The sequence below is a fragment of the Microtus pennsylvanicus genome, chromosome 18 (genome assembly GCF_037038515.1).
Source record: "Microtus pennsylvanicus isolate mMicPen1 chromosome 18, mMicPen1.hap1, whole genome shotgun sequence".
NCBI classification, from domain to species: Eukaryota; Metazoa; Chordata; class Mammalia; order Rodentia; family Cricetidae; genus Microtus; species Microtus pennsylvanicus.
In genome coordinates, this window is record NC_134596.1 from 30,770,303 (window position 1) to 30,786,422 (window position 16,120).

Consider the following 16,120-nt stretch of genomic DNA (forward strand, 5'->3'; position numbering starts at 1 on the left):
GGCTGGACGCAAGCGTTTCAGGATTCTAAGCATTAGACAATTAATTAGGCTTTTCTGGAAGGGACTTCATTCTGACTCCCAAAAGTGATATGGGGTCTCCTATGAAGAACTCAAGAACTCAAGGAGGCTGGCAGTGAGCTGTTTGGCAATCTCAGTCTTACTGGGAAGAGGGTGCAGTCTTTGCGCAATAAATTCAAAGTCCACCCTGCCCCTTCCCATCATATATTCCACTGGCCCAGCTTCTCCTAAGATTCTGAAGTGATAGTTGACAAGCTTTTCTTCCTACGTGGAGGGGGATATAGATTTGAGGTTTTCATTTGTTTCTATCTCATCTTTGGAGTGGAACCAGTGGGTTATTACTGAGCTATTGAAACGAAACTTTTATGACAATAACGCATTGATGTGTGACTTAAATAAAAGAGCATTTATATTTAAAATAATATCGCTGATAGACTTATCATGAGCTCATCTGAGCGACTGATTGTTTTCCAACTGAACAAACACGGGCCGAGTCCAGGCATGGTCAGCTAGTTAGTATATTCTAGTAGTTGTTAATAAAATTACTTTCTTATTTCTATCTTATGGGTATGAATGTTTTCCTGCATGGACGTATGTACCACATAAGTACCCGGTGCCGTCGAAAGCCAGAAGAGAGCCTCAAATCCTCTGGAACTGGAGTCCCAGGTGTTTGCCACCATGTGAGAGATGGGAGCTAAATGAGGATCTTCTGCAAGAGCAGCGCTCATTCTAACCCGCTGTGCCAGCTCTCCAGCCCTGTTGGTTTTTTTCCTCTTAAGTGAACTGACCAGGGAGCCTGGGAGAGTCAAATGCATTCTCAGTACATGTATGTTACTGCTCACTGTGGTGTTCCGTGTGTTCGCTTCCCTATCAGTGCTTTGTGGGTTTTCTTCGTGTTTCTTTCTTGCATATTATTTAGGAACATTTTCTAATTCATTTTTTTTTATTAAAAACTTTGAAACAAAGTCTCCCATAGCCCAAGTTGGCCTTGAATGTTCTGTGGAGCTGAGAATGTCTTTGTAACTATGACCTTGGACTCTGGTTCTGCTGTCTCCGTCTCCTGTGTGCTGGAATTAAAGGCATATGGCCTCACACTCAGTTTGCTGTGGACCTGGGCATATAAAACAGAGCCTCCCCTGTGTTAGGCTAGCATTCAACCCACGGAGTTACAGCTCCAATATGGATTTTTGTTGTTGCTGTCATTGCTGTATTTTACACGGCATCTCAGGTAGCGGGGGGGGGGGGGGGAAGGAGGGAGGGGGCTGGCCTTGAACTCATGATGTAGTTGATGTGGATGATAGACTCCGGATCCTCCTTCCTACACCTTCCAAGCCCTGGGGTCGCAGGTGTGTGGCACCATGCCCAGCATATGTGGATCTTAAAATAGGGAAAGCGTCTTGAACATACTGTATAACTGAAGCTTCTCTATAAGGCAATATTTTGAGCATTTATTTGGTGTGTTTAAAGCTGTCCCCAGTGTCTGGTGTTTTAGTGTTCCTTGACAGATAGATTTTCTTTTTTATGACCTATTTTCAGCTACTGCTTGTTTCTTATTTATCTCTTTGTTTGTTTGTTTGTTTTTTCAAGATAGGGTGTCCTCTGCGTAACCACCCTGGCTGTCCTGGAACTAACTCTTGTATACCAGGTTGGCTTCGAACTCAGAGAGATCCACTTGCCTCTGCCTTCTGAGTGCTGGGATTAAAGGTGTCTGCCACCACGGCTTGGTGGTTATTTATATCTTATAAATTTATTTACAGACATTTATTTTGGGGGGGATAGTGTCTCATGTATTCCTAGCTGGCCTGGAACTTTCTATGCAGCCGAGGATGACCTTGATCTTCCTTCTCTTCTACAGAGACTGTAGGTGTGCACCACCCTGCCTGGTGCAGACAGCTGGCATTGAACCCAGGACTTCCTGGATGGTAGAGCAACCCTCTGCTTACCGAGCTGCCTCTCTTCTCCTGCACATATTTCTTTAGCCAGTGTTCCCACTGACAAATGCTTAAGCTTGTTTCTAAACTTAATTTTGAAAAAAAAATGCAATAAGCAAACCTTCAGAAATGTATTCACCTTCAAAAAGAGAGATTATAAACTTAATAGTTCTTAGTATTAATGTGTGTGAAAGCCAATAATGGAAAGTTTTAGTTAATCTTTCTAATTGTCCATTTTGAAATAAACAAGTGTATTGGGGATCTTTTTTTGATAGTCAATTCTTCTTCATAGATCTGGGTTGTGTTTGCTCCTAAATGCATAATTTGCCTAAAGACATAGAAACCGACCTCAGTGCACACAATCAAGAGAAACCAAAAATAAACAGTTTCAATTTGTATACAGTCCTACTGAAGACCAGGTCTTCAGTATGAAGACTCCAGTTCACAGTGGACAACTGTTTCTTGGAGAACAACCCTGTGAAGGATCGAGAGAAATGGATGCAGAAGCAGGTGGCAAGCTGGCAGGCTGTGACCCGGCTGGAACCTGGGAATGGGAGGGAGGGAAACAGGGATAAAAAGTTTCTGTAGCAAGGATTTCCCTTTAGAGGGCTCTGATGGAGGCAGGAGGGTTTGGTTCTTCTACCTCACCTGGGCTTATGTTCAGCCTAGGCATGGTCTGAGGAGAGAATGGGCTTCACATGCTTTCTAGAGAAGAGAGTGAAGTATGGTGACTGGATACTCAATGAAAACAAGGACGTGACCACTCCAAGGTGGTTAGTTAAGGAGAAGGGTTTTATTATAGTTCTGAGGGAGAGTTCAGCCAGAGGTATCTGGAAGGGTCCAGACTGAACATAAGCAGCAGAATAGATGGGGCCATGAGAGGAAAGAGTGAAGGAGAGACCGAGAGAGGAAGAGAAGAGAGAGGAGAGAAGCCAGGAGGAGCCAAGGACCAAGAGGTCAAGGAAGAGACTAGGACCAGGAGAGTCTATGGCCAAAATGGCTGGTTTGTATAGGAAACAGAAGCTCGGGGAAGGGAAGGAATGCCCAGCCCCTGGGCTGGAGAGGTTTAGGGTAGGGGACAGGGTGGGAAGTGCTAGGGAGCCACTGGTACTGAATGGGACTTGTCCTGGGTGGCAGATGACACCAGCATTAATACTTCTCATATAGCTATGTACCAATGACCATCTTGAAGCAAAAATGCTGGGATGGTATAGAAGACCTTGGGCCTCAGACATGGCAATGCAATTAACAGAACCTTACACCCTCTAGTAGAAGTGGAGAGGGTCGTGAGACCATCACCTGAGATTCCGGTCACCCTGTTCTTCTGCCACTGCCTCCCCTGGCCGCATGTCATTTTGGATGTGTGTGCGTGCGCGTGCTGATAAATGTATAAGAGGTAAAAGGTTACCTGAGAGTTTCTGAAAGATGGCATTCATGACCCAGTCAGCTCCCCAAGACCCCGCCCCTTAATGTCATCATGCCCCCCCTCTTCCCCCAGCACAGGATTTTGTTCAGAATTAAGTAGCAAACACAAGCCTGAGACACTGCCAGGGAGCAGCAGACCACAGCAGCCACAGTACAAACTCTGGAGGGATGTACAGCATTCAGATCTTAGTCATTTCTAATCTGTCCCAGAGAAGGCCGGCTGCTTTAGCTACTCCATCCAATCAAATGCTGATCTCACTAGGAGCCCTCACAAACACCCTGAAATAGCGTTTACTCTGCACACCGTGGGCTGCGAAGAAGTTGACTGAGAGAGTTAGCCACCTCAGGAGGGCACTGGATAAGGGTTAGACCCTCAAGAGAACGGGACAAAGGAAGCATGATGGGAGGGTGAGGAGGCCTTTCTGGGAAGCTTCTCTGTGCCCAGTTTATGTGTGGTCATACAAGAGCGTATTGCACAATCCGTGATAGGTAATTAGCCTGACTGTGGAGGCTTGAATGAGATGTCCCCGTAGGTCTGGGGCATACTTGATCCCCAGTTAGTAGCAGTTTGGGGAGGATTAGGAAGTTCAACCTTGATGGAGGAGGTGTGTCACTGGGAGGTGGGGGAGGCTTTGAGGTTTCCAGACTCCAATCGTTTTGGGGTTTGAGGCATGAGCTCTTGGCTACTCCTCCAGCTAACATGTCTGTTGATTGCTGCCGTGCTACCCTACAATGATGGATTCTTGACCTCCTGGACCCCTGAGCTCAGTGAGATGCTTTCTTTTATAAGTTGCCCCGTTCATGGTGTTTTCTCACAGTATGGTGGCTCACACCTTTAATCCCAGCTCCTGGGAGGTAGAGGCAGGCACACCCCGCTGCTCCCGTCCCCCCATCCCTCAGCCTGCACCACAGTCAGGTACACAGGCTTTCTCCGTACAGTTTTCCTTTCGAGTTTCCTGAGCCCTGTGTTGGCCTGACAAACGGGCTGTTGGCATCACAGTCTTCAGATGAAACAGATGCCAACGATTTGACTTCACTCTAGAGGTTAATCGGAACCACAGAACTTTGACTTGAGAGGAGCGTGCTTAGAGAAAGGCCAATCCAGCATTTTCAAGTCTACAGATAAGCCTGCCCTAACCCAGGGAGGGGAATGCCTCTGCACCAGGAGACCCAGGAAAAGATTCAACAGGAAGACAAGATTTGGTCTTGGTCTTTAAATAAATTTGCTGATGTAAGATGCCACTTTGAACAGGTCACCATTTCCTCTGCCTAAACCACAGCAGCGCTAAAGAGACCTGCATCGTCCTCCATTGAGATAAAGCTGCATGGTTAAGGTTTAGTCAAATAACATTGTTCTAAGTGCGGAAGGACAGCTTCGTTCTCATCCATCAAACCTGAAAACAATTTAAGCTGATAACCTCTCTCCACACGCAACATATACAGACACGCTACAACATAAGCAAGCGTGTGTGTCTTAAGATGGGCAAAGTATTGCTATTGGCTATTATTTCATTGGTCTGTGTGGGACTGAGGACATGCTCTTCAATTACTTGGGCTCTAAAACTTGAAAAAGGAGAAGGGTACGTGGGTGAGGGCTGGCGGAAGTTGATGGGATTTCATGGACTGCCAAGATGGATCTTTGAGACCAAAACCTTTAATGAGTCGAGCCTAGTGGTGCACGCCTTTAACCCCAGCACTTGGGAGGCAGAGGCAGGCAGTTCTCTGTGAGTTCAAGAACAACCTGTTCTACAGAGTGAGTTCCAGCCAGAGGGAGGGAAACAAACAAACAAACTATTGTGGAATGTTGTTTCCTACTCTGTGAAGATGTGCCATGTGATTGGTTTAATAAAAAGCTGAATGACCAATAGTTGGCAGGAGGTATATATAGTAGGTACTTCTGGACAGAAAGAGCTGTCACCAGAGTCACCAGCCAGATACAGAGAGATAGAGAGAGCAAGACATGCAGGAAGAGAGGTAAAAGCCACGAGTCACATGGCAACACGTAGATGAATAGAAATTGGTTAGTTTATGTTACAAGAGCTAGTGGGACAAGCCTAAGCTATAGGCTGAACTTTCATAATTAATAATAAGCCTCCATGTCATTTTTTTTTGTGTGAATTGTCAGCCCAAAAAGTCTGTCTACAACAAGCAACAAAAAAACCTTTAATTACAGGTTTCCCAGCCTCTCTACTTTGGGTAATTCTTGGCTCCGGAGCTACTCTGTACATTGTGAGATGCTTAGCAGCATGTTGCCAGCAGCCTCCTGTCTGCCCAGCCTGACACACAAGAATGTCCCTTCTGGACACTGCCAGATAGTAGTCTCCGGATGAGAGATGACTCCTGGCTTGGAGTCTGCCTTAGGTTGTAGACCAGAAAGGAGACGTAGAGAGCTCTTGAGATTTCTGTTTGTGGAAGAGGAAGAATATTCTTGTTTGGCTCCTCCAGACAAACTCTCCAGGCCCCAGGAAGTTCAGTGAGTAGCTGAGAAGGGAGTGTCCTAGAGGCTAGCGGACTGGACCTGTGGGAGATCAGAGAAGGGAGTGGAGAACTCTACAGTGAGGGACAACCTAAATGGAAGTGGAGCCGTGTGTCCACTGAAGAAACTGTTTCCCATTCTAAATCATTGCTCTTTCAGGGAACAGTGACATTGGCTCTCCAGTCAGCGTAGTTCACAAGAGGCCCTGGCCAGTGGCAATGAGATTTTGAGGATGAGACGGAATCCGAAAGAGCCAAGCCTGCGGCTGACGGAGAGGACAGGCCCTGGGCAGTGACCCTGGCTGGAAGGGCATATTTCTGTTGGTGGTTTCTTTGGCTGGGCCTCCTGCCAAGAGAGACAAGCTTGCAAAGAAGAAAACATGTTGAGTCCTGCAAAGAGCAGTTGGGGGAACAGAGACAGCAGCTGCAGGGGCTGGCAACAGCTGGACAGACTGCTAACAAGCAGGCTTGAAGGAGGAAAAGCCAAGGAGTCCTGGGCTCTCAAGATGAGAGGAAATAACGCCTTCCAACCAAGGGTAAGGCTCTTCAAGTGTGAAAGGAAATAATCTGGGGGACATTATATTTCTTCTTCAAGGATCCCCATTAGAAGCAACTGAATCTGTTATGCACTCTCGCTCCTGATTGGTCAGCAAGACAGTTCTTAGGAGCTGGTGTTCTACTTCAGAACAGCTAGCCTCAGAAGGGGACCTTGGAGGGACCACTTAGATCCAGAAGAAGAGCCGTCAGAACCAGGGCCTTGCCTGGAAAGCAAACCCATCATCCCTGGAGCAAAAGCCTCAGTGTTGCCATGGGGAGGAGCGATTTTGGTGCAAGATGAGCATATGTGAGAGACTTGGGAACATCAGGAGTTTGTGTATGTGTTCATGCATGTTTGCTTTTATGTATACACATGTATATGTGCAGGTATGCAGATGTGTCCTTCTGTGTATGTATTTGTGCAGGTGTTTATGTGTGCATAGGAGTGCATGCGCGTACGCCTGCATATGTGCACATGTGTGTGTATAGGCAACATTGCTTACTCCTATGTTTTGCAGTATGAAGACCCAGAACAATCACTGGAACATAAGAAAACCTTATTGGGTAGGAGGAATAGGCTCCTATCCCTTCACCCAGATGCCGCCATGTTCCCCTTCTCTACAGCTTGCTGTCAGGGAGTAGAGTGTGTCTCCACTTAGGAGATCTCTTAGTTTATGAAGAAATTTGAGGTCATAGAGTCCAAAGCAATTCTTCCGCCTGAAAGATATTTATTTTTTTATTGAGCTCCCTTGACCATTCTTACAGTAGAAAAATATCCATTAAGATTTTAATCTCCGGCTGGATGCCCAATGGCCTGTAACAGAGACCTGCTGACTGTGGGCAGGGGACTGCCTAGAATAGAGCAGGAACCTCCTGTAGGAAAATTCCCTGGGCTGAGGTCTGGAAGGAGGGGGTGCATGAGACTTCCTGTTCCCATTGCCCAGCACAGAGAATGGCAGAGAGAACACAGCATATGCTTGTAGATTGATCAGATGAATTTATTAATTAGAGGCTTGAATGCCTCTCCACACACTGGAACCCCACTGGGCTCCATCAGTGTTCCCTGCACTGGCTTCCACAGTCGCTGGATTCATGTGACAGACAACACAGGGCTGGAAGTGGCAGGGGTGGCCCTAGCGGCCCTTTGATGACAGCTCTGATTCTGGTCAGTCTTGGGTCACTGAGGCCCAAGTGTCCAGAGTACAGAGTACCTTAAAGGCCAAGATCACATCCAGAGGTGCATCAATGGGCCTGGCCAGTCATTGGTAAAGTCAGGGGAAAGCCAGGAGTGGTGGCGCTTGCCTTTAATCTCTGACTTTACAGAGAGAGTTCCAGGCCAGCCAGGGCTGTTACACAGGGAAACTGTTTTGAAAGCAAGCAAGCAAGCAACCAACCAACCAACCAAGCCAAGGGAGGGTGCCAGTAGAACAGGAACGAAGGGGGTATGTCCTTACAAGGATATTGCCTTTAGAACGTGGTCCATCAGTCCAGATGGGACCAGCTTTAACAAAGGAACTCAAGGAGCTTATGAGATAGGAAGGGTTCTGAAGGGCTTATCTGACTTTGAACAAAAAATGATCATATTTGAGGTTTCCTCTCTTCATCTGGAATAGATTAACTCATGTTGAGATGTGCTGTGGGGGACAGACAGAGCAAGCTGTGCCTGAAGGAACAGGAGGCAGGGGCGGGTGGGTTGGTTAGTGGGACAGGGCAGCCATTGGTTCTTAGAGAAGGCAGTAGAGAGGTGTATTCCTTTCAGCTGGCTCCAGCCTCACAGGCAGGCACTGAAGGCCCAGATAAGAGCTGTCAGAAGCACTAAACATTCTGGAACCTTCAGCCTCAGTGCCCAGGCCTCGAGAGTAGATTGACATGGGTCAGGGATGGCACTCTGAGAGTCTAGCAGTTTCGAATGAGTACAGAGGTCATGAGCACAGGGTAATCGCACACACAGACATCTGCCACTGTCAGACTTGAACTTGTTGACTAGGGAGAGAGGAGGGTCAGTAAGAAATGTCTGGACGCCTAGTAGCACAGAGAGCCATTTCTGGCATGAACAGATGCTCCCCTGAGACAGAAGCCGCCTAAGCAGCCTGTAGTCCGAACACTCCCCTTTCCCCCCACTGAAAGTTTTCAGTCAAAAACAAGAGCTTCCATCTCCTATAGAAAATAAAACCCAGGGCCCAGCAGGAAAGGAATGCGAGCAAAGTTGTTGCAGAGACCCTAATGCTCCCCCCCACCCCCAGTTCACAGCCGATTTCACACCTTGCATAGCAGGCTCATTTACACATGGCAAATGCTTAACGCATATTTAAGGGAAAATGGTCTCAAATGGTCTTTAATGATTTGGGCTCTTTGGGAACTGGAGGTGTGCTCCACCGCTTAGTGCGTGTATTTCCTCTTCTTTTGGGAATTTAGTTAGATTGTGTTTCCAAATTCTCGTCTTCTCCCCCTTGGCGAGACAGGGTTTCTCTGTGTAACAGCCTTTGCTCTCTGGTTTGCTAGAGAGTGGAACTCACTCTCTAGCCCAGGCTGGTCTTTAACTCACTGAGATTCTCCTACTTTAATCCAAATGCTGGGATTAAAGTAGGTGTGTGCCACCATTGCCAGGCTCCCAGTTGCTCTTGGGAAGAATGTAATCATGTGATGGCTTTCCTGCCAGTGCCAGGGGAAGGAAAGTGTTTTGCTTTTGGTCTTGCCTCCTGTATACTCCTCTTGAATTCGTGTTCCAGTTTTGAAGATGGTGAAGTTCTGACATGGAGGAGTTCTGAGGCCCTTCACTGTCTCTGGGGGTGGGGGTGGGGAAGAGCAGTTTGCTTTAGAGAAATGCGCCACAGGTGCATTTTCCCAAGATGCGTGGGACACGAACAGTTCACATATCAGGTAGTCTCAGAGGTGGCGACACTTGTGTGTCCTAGATGAGATGGCTTGGGGCTGGGACCCGAGTCTCAACATAAAATTCACTAATGTTTCGTGTATTTCCGACACACGTAGCCGGAAGGGAATTTTACACAGCAGATCTATCATACCTGTGGTCTGACTACAACCCATCCCTTAAGGCCAGGAGTAGATTTTTACCTCTGTGGCATCTTCTTGGAACTCAGTTAGGTTTGAACTCTGGAGTATTTTGGGTTTTAGGATATTCAAGCAAGGAAATGTCCAACTATATTTTGTGATATTGCTGAGATCTCATGATCTATCTGTTATGTCACAGCTAACACTAACCAATTCAGACACTGGCACCTGGTAACTTCCAGTAAGATGCCTCTACAGCAACAATCCCTAAGTACTGTGTATGACATTCGGTTGCTTCCCTAAAGAAGTCGTGAGAAAAATCAAAGCTGTCGACAATGGAAAGAGGAAGACCCATGTTAAACAGTGGCAAGGCATTTAGTAATCTGTCAGCTTCAATCATTTCAAAGGAGTTATACACCTGACAAACAGCGGGCTTGGTAAAGACTCCCTGGCATTTTGTCCTGCTTTATGTCTTATGAGAAACAGACACACTGATAAAATGGTGGTGGACCAGTTTCCAAGCGTCAATGGAAGAGAATACTATAGAGAAAAGTCAAGGCTTTAAACCGGTGGTTCTCAACCTGTGGGTCAAGACAGCTTTGTGTGTGTGTGTGTGTGTGTGTGTGTTGGGGGGGATTGGGCAGACTTTCCACAGAGGTCGAGTACCAGACATCCTGCACCTCAGATATTTACATATTCATAACAGTAGCAATATTACAGTTATGAAGTAGCAATGACAATAATTTTGTGGTTGGGGTTCAGCACGATGTGAGGAACTGTGTTAAAGGGTCAAAGCATTAAAAAGGCTCAGAACCACTTCTTTAGACAAAGGGCTGTGAAGGGTTAGCTCTAAAGCACCGTGCAGTACTGGGGTCAGGAGGGGAGTAACCATGGGACCTCAAGTAGAGAGATGGAATGGAGCTGAGGAGCAAGGGGAAAAACCAGACTTGAGAATTATACCCAGGGAAGAGTTTAGAGGATGGGACCAACTGGGAGAAAGTATTTCAAGAAGCTGTTATGTTTTTGAAAGAATCTAATTGCCAAGGAAATCGGTAGCAGATGTTTTAAGTTTCTGATTGAGGCTTAAAACAATGTCTGCCTCTCAATCATTGCACAAGCGAGAGGAAGGCTCCCAGAAAGTTATCTTCATCCGTGTCCACTCCAACAGTGACACAGAGGGAGATGGTCAAAACACACCTTCCAGGGGCCTTATTGGTGACCATGAGTAAAATGATGGTGTTTCCCCTAAACGGCGGTGCTCTAGGGAGGGGACTTTCTTTTGGGGTCATGTGGGAATAGGTTTCATCACTTGCTTTGGGTCAGTGAGGCTGGGGGAGGGGTGTGGAGGGGATGCAACACCCAGGGCTACCCACTCAAGAGGGGAATCCTAACGTTTTAAAGCAGTGTGTCTACTAATGACCCATGTGTTGACCCCGTAGAGTTTATGTTGGGGTTGCTAACGGGAGCATGGGGGAAGGGTTGTATATAAGGAACAGGAATGACTCAAGGGCAGCTGTGTCACAGAAAAGCCCTCCCCCTCCGTGGGTGACAACTCAGGAGAGCTGAGGCAGCTGGATAGTCTAGACTCCTCCCTGCAGCTGGTCTGGTCAGTCCCCCTAACCCCCAACAGTCATTTACCCCCCTTTTAGTCTGCTGGGGAGGGATGGTGGAAAATCTCTCAAGTCCCTGTGCTCCCAGACACGTGAGTTTTTGTTTATCAGCTGGTTTTCTTAGCTTCTGCCTCCTTCCCAGAGAGAATATTTCTCCTCGGAGGGAGATGCCATACAACGTCGGGGTCTGCAGTTCTCCTTCACGAACGAGACTCTTATTGGGGGTTTGTGCCCTGCCTCGTTCGTGTGCACAGAGTGGATAGTCCTCCCTTCTCAGTTAACTGGTTTCCAAACCCCTGCAACCCCCATCTCCCCACCCCAATGCTGTGGCTGGCATCTTGTTTCATATGCAACACAATGGGAGAATAATTTGATGTCCAGAGAAACCAGCCTTAGTACATACCACCTACCTCCCCTTTCTGTGGACATCAGGTTGCCCCGCCCACAAACGTGTCTGAGGTTTAAGAGAACTGAATATGTCTGAAGGTCAAAGGTTCCGTAATAAAATCTTGTGCCCCAAGGTTCTCCCTTCCCCGCTGTTCATCTTAGATGTGATGAAGAAGGCAGAGTCACAGGGTGGAAGGACCTCGGAAGTCACCCGGAAGAATGCCACCCAATGCCCTGAGCGTTCTTGGAGACTTCATATGAGAGATAATTATCTATTTGTTTCTGCACTGGCATGGGGGATTCATCTGACTTAGTACCTTGTCATTTCAGCTAATGGAGCTTGAGAGGGTCCCTGTATGTTGTTGCTTGTTCCCAAGTGAGTCTCAGAGGCAGCATCACTATATTTGCAAAAACCTTTCTTGCTTGCATTTATTTACGTGTGTGCCTGTGCACAGGTGCCATGATGTGCATGCGTATATTGCCCGGAGGACCACTTTCAGGAGTCCATTCTCTTTTTTGTATCATTGGGTTCCGGGGATCAAGCTCAGGTCACCAGGTTTGTTGGCAGCAAGTGCCTTTACACGCTCAGCCATCTTGTCAGCCGGAAGCACCATCCCTTTCACTCCCTGTTCTATTAACTTGTAGAGACGTGGGAAACTCGCTTGTCAGAGAACTGAGAGGCTTGGCTGGAGCCATTGCTGTGGAAGCTTTTTCTTGGCTGTGACTTGCAGCCCAGTTTATTCATTTGTCACATTAGGGTGTTAATAAGTGACCTGGCTGTTTTACTGGGTAAGTGTTTAAAGCAGATGAGGGAAGATCTGTCAAGCTGTGTTAAGGCTTTAGAAGCAACCGTATAATTCTTCGGGCTTCTTTTTCTTAGTAATGAGGGTGTGTGTGTGTGTGTGTGTGTGTGTGTGTATGTGATATGTGTGTGTGCAGATCTGTTCATATGTGTAAAGGCCCACATGTATGTGTAGTGAATGTGGAGGTCAGAAGTCAATGTTGGATGTCTTCCTTAACACTGTGCACAGGGTGTCTCACCGAACATGGAGTTTACAGATTTAGCCAGGCTGCCTGGCAAGCGAGTCTCTGGGATCCTCCTGTCTCTACCTTCCCAGTTCTGGGATTACAGCAGCACGCTATTTGGCTTAACATTTTTTTTAATTAATTTTTTTATACAGTGTATTTTGATTATATTCTTTCCTCTTCCCCATCTCCTCCAAGATCTACCCTGCCTCCCTACTTACCCAACTTCATGTTCTCTTTCCCCTGCTCTTGAAGGCCACACAAAACAAAAAAACAAAAAAAAAGGCCAACATAAACAAAGAAACAACAGCAGCAAAAGCAATCAGATAACTTTCTCTCTCACACACACCTGCACATAAAGCACTCATACGCTACATGCACACACCATACACACACACCAGACACATACATACACTGCACATACAGAACCCACATACATACACACACCACACACACCAGACACACACACCAGACACACACACCAGACACACACACATGCACACACACACCAGACACACACACCAGACACACACACCAGACACACACACATGCACACACACACCAGACACACACATGCACACACACACCAGACACACACACATGCACACACACACCAGACACACACATGCACACACACACCAGACACACACACATGCACACACACACCAGACACACACACTGCACACACACACACCAGACACACACACATGCGCACACACACATACACACACACACACCAGACACACACACACACACACACACACACACACACACACACACACACACACACACGGGGCCTGCCCTGGAGTCACACCTGGCTTTTTTTTTTTTTTTTTTGTGACGGGGGTTCCTGGGATTGAACACGTGTCTTATGCTTTCAAGGCAGGGACTTTACTGATTGTCCACCTGCTCAGCTCCAAGAATGAGTACTTTGGGGATGTACACAATGCCGCTTTACGTTTAAGCACGACGGAAAAATGCTCAGTCTCCTTTAGACTTAGGTTTTTTCATCCATAACTGAGAGATGAGCTCATTCCTTCTCCCTCTCCTCCACCCCCACCTCTCTGTTCTCTCCAGAGGCGGATTACATTACGAGGAGTCAATGCAACAACAACAGACAATGTGTCTAGTGGACTCACGACCAATAAAAGCCGCAAGGGCCAGTCTGCTCACGGACACACGTGGTCTCTCCCTGTCCTGCTCTTCATGGAGCCCGCCTTACATGTGTAGAGAAGATTAGAGACCCTTCTGCATCAAAGTCAGTTGGATCTGAAAGGGAGCGCTTGGGGTCCACCTCTTCTCCCATAGTCTTCCTTCCTGTTGGCTTCGCTGTCTCCCGCTCCAGCAGTCCCTGGTCCTCACAGACCTCTTCCCACTTCCTGTTGTTCCGCCCCGTCTGACTCTTGCTTTCCTTTCTATGACCAGGTTACTACCTCTCTCTACCTTATCTACTCGTTCCTTTCCGTGAAGCTCCCACCTTGCCTTGCGTCTTACTCTGTTCCCACATTTCCCCTTCCTTATTTTCATCTTGTGCTTTTGGGGCACAAGCCCATCTCTTTGAAATATTCCACCCCTTGGTGCTCTGGATATGACGTTGGTTACGATGTCCATTCGCTTCTGGGTTTTCCAGAAAGGAGCCCTGTGCCTCAGTGGGAGACTCAGCCTGACTGATGCGGGGGCCAGCAGAAGTGCTTAGAGATGCTGTTTTACTTCTGGTAGGTCAATAGGGGACTTGGCCCAAAGGGACTTGACAGAAGGAGAGAGACAGGGCTGTTAATGATCAATTTTTCTAAGAGCCTTAAGGAATACATCACTTGGGTTTAAATACAGAGCTGGCAGGATGAAGCTGTCCCTTAAGGAGAGGTTCACGTTCGTTTTGTTCTTCTGGGATGTAGGGCGGGGAGGGGAGTAAAAAACCCAAAGCAAAACAAAGCCCTTTTACTAATCCGCGAAAGGAAAAGTCCATTTTGTCCATGACAGTTCTTTCTGTGTCCTGTTGCACACAATTGGCTAACACCACCGAAGGCCCCATCACTTGAAGACAGGGTGAACAGGATAAAGCCTTTTGCTCTCAGTAACCCGCCGTCTGTTTTATGAATTTGATTGCAATTAAATTTAATTACCAGAGTATTCTAGTGTCACACTTTGATCCGCCTAGAGAAATTAAGAAGTTTTCTCCCATATGTTTTGAGATTCAGGGAAGCCTGGTTGGTCATAAGTAGAGAAAGCCACGCCCAGTTTCTTCTGCTCTTAAGTTGTGGTTAAGGTCCTGTTTTCTTTCTTGCAGTGCGTCACAATTCCTGGTAACACTGCAGCTTTATCACACACTTTGTCTAACTCACTCCACTCCTCGCTCGTTTTCAATGAAAATCCCAAACGCGGAAAAGGGTGGGAGTCTGCCTCTGGGGAGGGATCATCTAAGAGCCGCGGACACAGGCAGAGTTTTGGTCAAGTGCAGCACAGAGTGGATTAGGGTGACAGAGGATCCGGTTGGGAAAAATACAGACGAAGATACCCTGGCCCAGGGGGCAGGAGGATGGCATGCAGGGGAGAAGGGAAAGCCGTCCTGGGCACGCCTTTTCCCATTGGAGTGTCAGCAACTGCTAACAGCTGAGCTGCGCCCTGCCCTGCCTCTCTTTGTCAGCAGCCCTGGGTGGAGCCAAAGCTCAGCTCTCCTGAGTGTTTGGAAGGGAGAGTGGGCTCTTACTTAGCGAACTTCCCTATGGCTAGACCATGAACTAAGTGAAGGCAGGAGGTATTGAAATCTGCCACCACCGTATCATCTGTGTCTTGCTTGCTACATAATATAGACTTAAAATAGGCACTTAAAGGACTCCACATGAAATCACTACATTTATAATGTATGTTTATGCCAATGACCTATGTTGACATGACGATGTATATTATATCAACAATTTCCACTATTCTCTCTCAGCCTGTCACATTAATGTCGTAAACGGTCACCCCCTTCTTGCTTTGTTGGGTTGGAGCTGCTGTTTTCTGGGCTTTAGTCCTTCCCACCAGTCAGTTCTCTGCACCTCTAAGGATACTGATCTACCAAACACACACACACATTGTCATACACCGCCCAGAATCACTGACAGAAGCATTACCCCTATATCTAACTCCCTTTCGGGTGATCTAGTGTGGCTGTTTGAATGAGAATGTCCCCCACAGGCTCGCCTGCTGGAATACTTGATCTCCATTTGGTGGTGCTGTTTGGGGAAGGCAAGGGGCTGTGACCTTGCTGGAGGAAGTATGTCACTGGAGACTGGCTTGCAGGTTTAAAGACTCCCACTGGTTTCAACCTGTTCTCTCTGCTTTATGTTTGAGATTCAAGGTGTGAGTTCTCAGCTTCCTGGGACTCTCACCATGCCTGTCACTTGGTGCCATGTTTCACTTCCGCCATCAAGTTCCCCCAGAAATGTAGGCAAAATCAACTCTCTATTCCTTGAGTTGTTTTTTGTCTTAGTGTTTTGTCAGGTCAGCAAAAAAGTTACTGATACATCTATTCTCCTTCCTCCTGAAGGCAGGATTTGTAGTTTTCTTCTTCTTCCTCATTCTCTTTATCCTCCATCTCATTCTCCTTGTTCTCCTCTTCCTCCTCGCCCTCCTTTTCTTCCATTTTCCCCCTCCCCCTTCCTCCTCTTCCCTTTCCTCCTCCTCCTCCTCTTCTTTTTCTTCTTGTCTTCTTCCTCC